The 5,704-nt window shown below is 27.9% G+C and overlaps 1 non-coding gene across 1 annotated transcript; it reads left to right on the forward strand.

The window, feature by feature from the left end:
* Positions 1–485: 485 nt before the first annotated feature.
* LOC139903604 (small nucleolar RNA R71) lies at positions 486–592 on the forward strand. Its single transcript, XR_011778414.1, has one exon. It is a non-coding gene; the product is annotated as a small nucleolar RNA R71 (small nucleolar RNA).
* Positions 593–5,704: the final 5,112 nt, after the last annotated feature.

Here is a 5,704-nt window from a genome sequence, read left to right on the forward strand (position 1 = left end):
GGTTGTTGTATGGAATATTTCGGTTATAATTCTGGTTTTGATTGTAAATCGATCTTGGCGGTTGATAATTATTTTGATAATTATTTCCAGGCCTTTGGTTTATGTATGAAATATTCTCTCTTTGTTCCATTGTTAATTCAATACTGAGACAATCTTTTGTCAAATGTGGTCCTCCACACTGCTCACAACTAATTCGTATTGAGTGAATATCCTTAGTCATTTTTTCCATTCGTCTCTCGACAACATCTATCTTTGCGGAAATGGAATCTAAGTCATGGCTAGAATCGGCTCTAGCTGCTTTAGATAATCTAACGATATCTTTTTCTTGGTGCCACTCATGTGAGTGGGAAGCAGTGTTATCAAAAATTTTGTAAGCATCAGTTTTGGTTTTCTTCATAATGGAACCTCCTGCTGCTATATCTATGTCTTTTCTTGTAGTGATGTCGCATCCTTGGTAGAATATTTGTACTATTTGACAGGTGTCTAAACCATGTTGCGGACATCCTCTTAATAACTTTCCAAATCTTGTCCACGCCTCATATAGAGTTTCATTAGGTTTCTGTGTAAATGTAACAATTTCTGCTTGAAGTCTTACGGCTTTAGATGCAGGAAAGAATTGTTTAAGAAATTTTTCAACTAAAACATCCCATGTATCAATCGCCCCTTCAGGTAACGATTCCAACCAATCTTTGGCTTCTCCCTTTAAAGTCCAGGGAAATAACATGAGATATATCTGTTCATCCTCAACTTCTCTTATTTTAAATAGAGTGCAGATCCTATTAAAGGTACGAAGATGTTCATTTGGATCTTCCTTCGGCGCACCACTAAATTGGCATTGATTAGTCACCAAGTGTAGAATTTGTCCTTTGATTTTATAATCTGGTGCATTAATGTCTGGATGAGTAATTGCGTGACCTTGGCCAGTGCGTTTAGCTCTCATTCGGTCTTCCATACTTAAAGGTTCCAGATTCTCCATAATTGAATTTGTTGAATCGGAATCACTAGAGGATTCTGATTTAATGGTTCGTTCCTCAACAATCTCTGTTTGAATAATTGGTGGTTCCGGATGAAAATTTAATGGTTCAGGATCTATGAATCGTCCCTGAATATTCTCCGGATTCTCAATTGTGAGGTCGGGTTCAAAAAATGGATTATCGGAAATTTGAACTGGAATACTTGGTCGACTGGATGACGATTCTAAAGAAAAATCAACGGCGGTAATATTTGCTAAATGTCTTGATCTAGTTACAGATGGTGAACGTACAAAAGGTGGTGAACGTCTTGCTCGGTGCATTCACTGAATATCCTATTAGTTTTTAAAAGGAAAGAAAAATTATAATAAGTTATCCAATCAATAGACTTTTCTGATTTTGCCCACGTTTCGAATAGCCAAAAGATGCAGCAGAGGGGCAGGATTCGTTTGGTCTCAATATAATTGAGGACTGTTTGGCTCCAATAACCCGGTCCACATACAAATCCAACTATTACTACGAACCAGAAAATTTTGATGTCTATCAATTTAACCACTTAAAATAAATTTTCGTAATTTTAAGAAATTTAGATAAGAAGTAGAATAAAAATCTATGTCCTAAAACTAGAATAGCGAGAAATAAGAAAGAAAAAGAGTTCGTCGAAAAAGGTCGAAAAAGAAAAATGGTTGAAAAATAAAAGGTGACGGAAAAATAAAAGAAACTTATAACACTTAAAAACCCTTGATTAACCTAACCTTATTACTACAACTAACTTAAAATTATAATCGCAAATTGAGATTACTAATTGGAATGATAATTGATACATAGGTAAAAGTCGTCTAAAAATATTAAAGCTTACAAGAAAAACTATATCCCAAATGGAAATAACTTAAAAAGAAACTAAAACTTAAAAAGGCGTCGCAAAATTCTAAAGTACCTAAATCTTAGTCTAAAGAAAAGGCACTTAAGGGATTTTACGGCAAAGCCTAAAAATCTAGAAATAAAAATAACTATGGCAAAAACTAAGTTTAAAACTAAATATGAGCTAAAAATACAAATATTACGCTAAAACGATTAAAAAGGGACAAAATATAAAAATATACCAAAAGTTGTAAAAAGTACAAATTTTATAAAAATATTATTTTTATATTATTTATTTTATAAAACTATTAATTTTACAATTTAATTAACTAAATATACAAAATAATAATAAAAACTAAAAACTAATTAAAAACTATAAACCTAATTAGGGTTTTAATTAAAAATTAATAATAATAATTACTCCGTAATAAATGCTGATTAGGGTTCTGTCAGGCGCGTCAGAGAGAACTCCGCGAGTTGCGGTATCCCAAGCAGCAAACTCCGCGAGTCGCGGGGTTCCAATTTTCAACTCAGCTACAGTTTAAAATTTGACGCGTTTTTTTTTTATATTTTTTTCTGTTTTCTGTTTTAAAATCTAAAATATTTATATAATAAAAACTTATATTTTTATAAAATAAAAATAAAGAAACTTTATAAAACTTAAATATTTAATAAAATCTTAAAAATATATAAATTTTTGTTTTTCTTTTTATATTTTCGAATAATTAAAAACGTATTTTTACAAAAGTGAATTTTAATAAAAGTAAACTAAAAAAATCTTTTTTTTTATGTAGCGTTGCGCTTCCGGCTTTTAAGCTAGATTGTTCCCCGGCAGCGGCGCCAAAAATACTTGATGTTAAAGCTAAGGGGTATAAAATACTATTAAATTTTAGCAGAAAATACTATTAAATACGATACAATTTTACACAAGATATTTATTTATTTATAGAATGGATATACTTAAACCTTGCTACAACACTTGTAGGCAGTGTACCTAATCGTACAGTAGTGTAGTTTTAGTAAGTCCGGTTCGTTCCACAGGAAAAATCTTTAAACAAAGCTTAACGCTATATTAGTTTACTTTTATAAAAATACAAATGTATATATAAGTAATATTATTATTATAAAGGGGGGGTTTTTACCGTTTAATGACCGGTTTGTCGATTTTAAAACTTTAGTCGCAGTTAAAACCAAATGTAAAATATTAAAAATAAATACAAGACTTAAATTAAAGCGTAAAGTAAATAACGATAATGAAATTGCGATAAATAAAAGTGCGATAAAATAAACTTGCGATAATTAAAAAGTACGAAAATTAAAGTGCAATTAAATACAATAACAATAAATAAAATGCGATAATTAGAAGTGCAATTAAATATAAAATAAAGGAAATAAAATATGAAATAAAATAATTATGCTTATTTAAACTTCCGTAATCATGATGTTTGACGTGTTGATTTTAGTTTTATGCCCATGGGTTAATTGTCCTTTGTCCTGGATTATTTAATATGTCCATACGGATTTGTCCATAATAGTCCATCAGTCATAAATATAAAGAGCGAAAGCCTTCGTCAAATTATTCTTATTCCCGAAGTCAAATATTCCAACTAATTGGGGATTCGAATTGTAACAAGGTTTTAATACTTTGTTTAATGAATACACCAGGTTATCGACTGCGTGTAAACCAAGGTTTTACTACTTTGTTAACAATTACACCAATTACCCTTAAATGTAATTCACCCCTGTTTCAACAAGTCTATTAACTATTAATCCAGTTCCGTGTCCGGTAAAATGAATAATTATTAGTATTTATAGATATCCCGCCCACCGTACCCAGTCAAGCGTATGTGGTTATATATAAATACGTCGAATTATAAGTTTGTATATTAAATTAACAAGGTATTGTTTAGTTAATATAAAACCCATTAATAGCCCATAGTCTAATTTCCACAAGTGTCTTTCTTTTATCCAAACCCCAATTATGGTACAAAGCCCAATTACCCAATTTTAGTAATTAGCCCAACATCATGATTACTTCAGATTAAATAAGCATAATAATAACTTAGCTACGAGACATTAAATTACAAAGGTTGAACATAACTTACAATGATTAAAAATAGCGTAGCGTTACATGGACAGAATTTCGACTTACACCCTTACAACATTCGCTAACATACTCTTATTATTAGGATTAAAATTAAAATTAAAATATAAATATAAATATAAATATAAATATATTTACGTATACATATATAGAGAGATATTTAATTATGGATGAAAAAATGATCAGAATTCATTGGGCTTTATAGGGAGTTTCAGTTTTTGGGGATCCGCGACTCGCGGCCCATTCCTTCTTCAAACTCCGCGAGTCGCGGAGTTTGTAATTACAGCTCACTCCATTTTGGCTCTTTGTTTACCGACGGTTTATTATATAAATATAATATATATATAATTTATATAATTAATTATATATTATATTATATTTATATACATAGTTAACTTGTAATTTTTAGTCCGTTGCGTCGAGCGTTGAGAGTTGACTCTGGTCCCGGTTCCGGATTTTCGAACGTCCTTGCGTACAATTTAATATCTTGTACTTTGCTTTTTGAATTTTGTACTCTTGTAATTTCGAGACGTTTCTTATCAATAATTGGAACCTCTTTGATTGTCTTTTGTACTTTTGAGCTTTTTGGTCGTTTGCGTCTTCAATTCGTCGAATCTGTCTTTTGTCTTCACCTTTTATTATTTAAACGAATATCACTTGTAAATAGAACAATTGCAACTAAAAGCTTGTCTTTCTTGAGGAATAATGCTATGAAATATATGTTCGTTTTTAGCATTATCAAAAATACATATGACGTCATTGAACAAGTGCAAGGTTGGCCTTGGATTCACGAACCTATATTAATTATATATATTTATATGTTTAATCAATATCTGTCTAACAATTTAGGTCAAGTCGTAGTGTATCATAATCCTAATGCTCGAGACTAAATATGCAAAAGTCAACAAAAGTCATATTGACCAAAATGCCTTCCAAAATTTATACATGATTATTATATAGTTTAAATATAGTCATTTTATATATTTAAATATTTTAACAGATTTTATTAAAGTAAATAATATAGTTCTTTTATTAATAAATAAAATTTTATATTAAAATTTATATAATAAAAATATACTTTTATATATCTTAAGTAATAAAATTTATAAAGTTCATTTAATATCATAAAAATAATATGATAGGTATTATTCATGTAATTATATTATACGTAGTAAAATATCTTTGTATCACATATTTATTTGATAAAATAATATTGATAATAATAATAATAAGTAAAAGTTATATTATTTTGTACTAATTATTATTATTCTACTAATAAAAATAACAATAATTATATTTTCTAAAAATGATAAAATGATAATTTTTATTAATAATAGTATTAAAATGATAATAATAATGATGTTTCATATTAACAATGATATTTTTATTAGAAATAATAATTTTAGTAAAAATGATAGTTTTAATATTAATAATACTTTTAAAAATAATAATAGTAAAATAATGAAAACGATATTTTTCCTTTAAATCGATATCTTACAATATCTTAATTTCATCATGATACTCATACTCATTATTTCCTAATCGCTTCGTTTAATATATTTTAGTCGTCTTTTATATCGCGTTCATCTTAATAATAATAATAGTAATCATAATAATTAGATGTTACTAATATCAGTTGTAATTATAATAATAATACTAATAATAATAATATTAATGATAATACTAATAACTATTTGAATGATAATAATAATAATCTTAATGATAATAAAAATAATAAAAATAATAATAATATCTTTTATTAATAACG

This window comes from Rutidosis leptorrhynchoides, chromosome 3 (assembly GCF_046630445.1).
Source record: "Rutidosis leptorrhynchoides isolate AG116_Rl617_1_P2 chromosome 3, CSIRO_AGI_Rlap_v1, whole genome shotgun sequence".
NCBI classification, from domain to species: domain Eukaryota; kingdom Viridiplantae; phylum Streptophyta; class Magnoliopsida; order Asterales; family Asteraceae; genus Rutidosis; species Rutidosis leptorrhynchoides.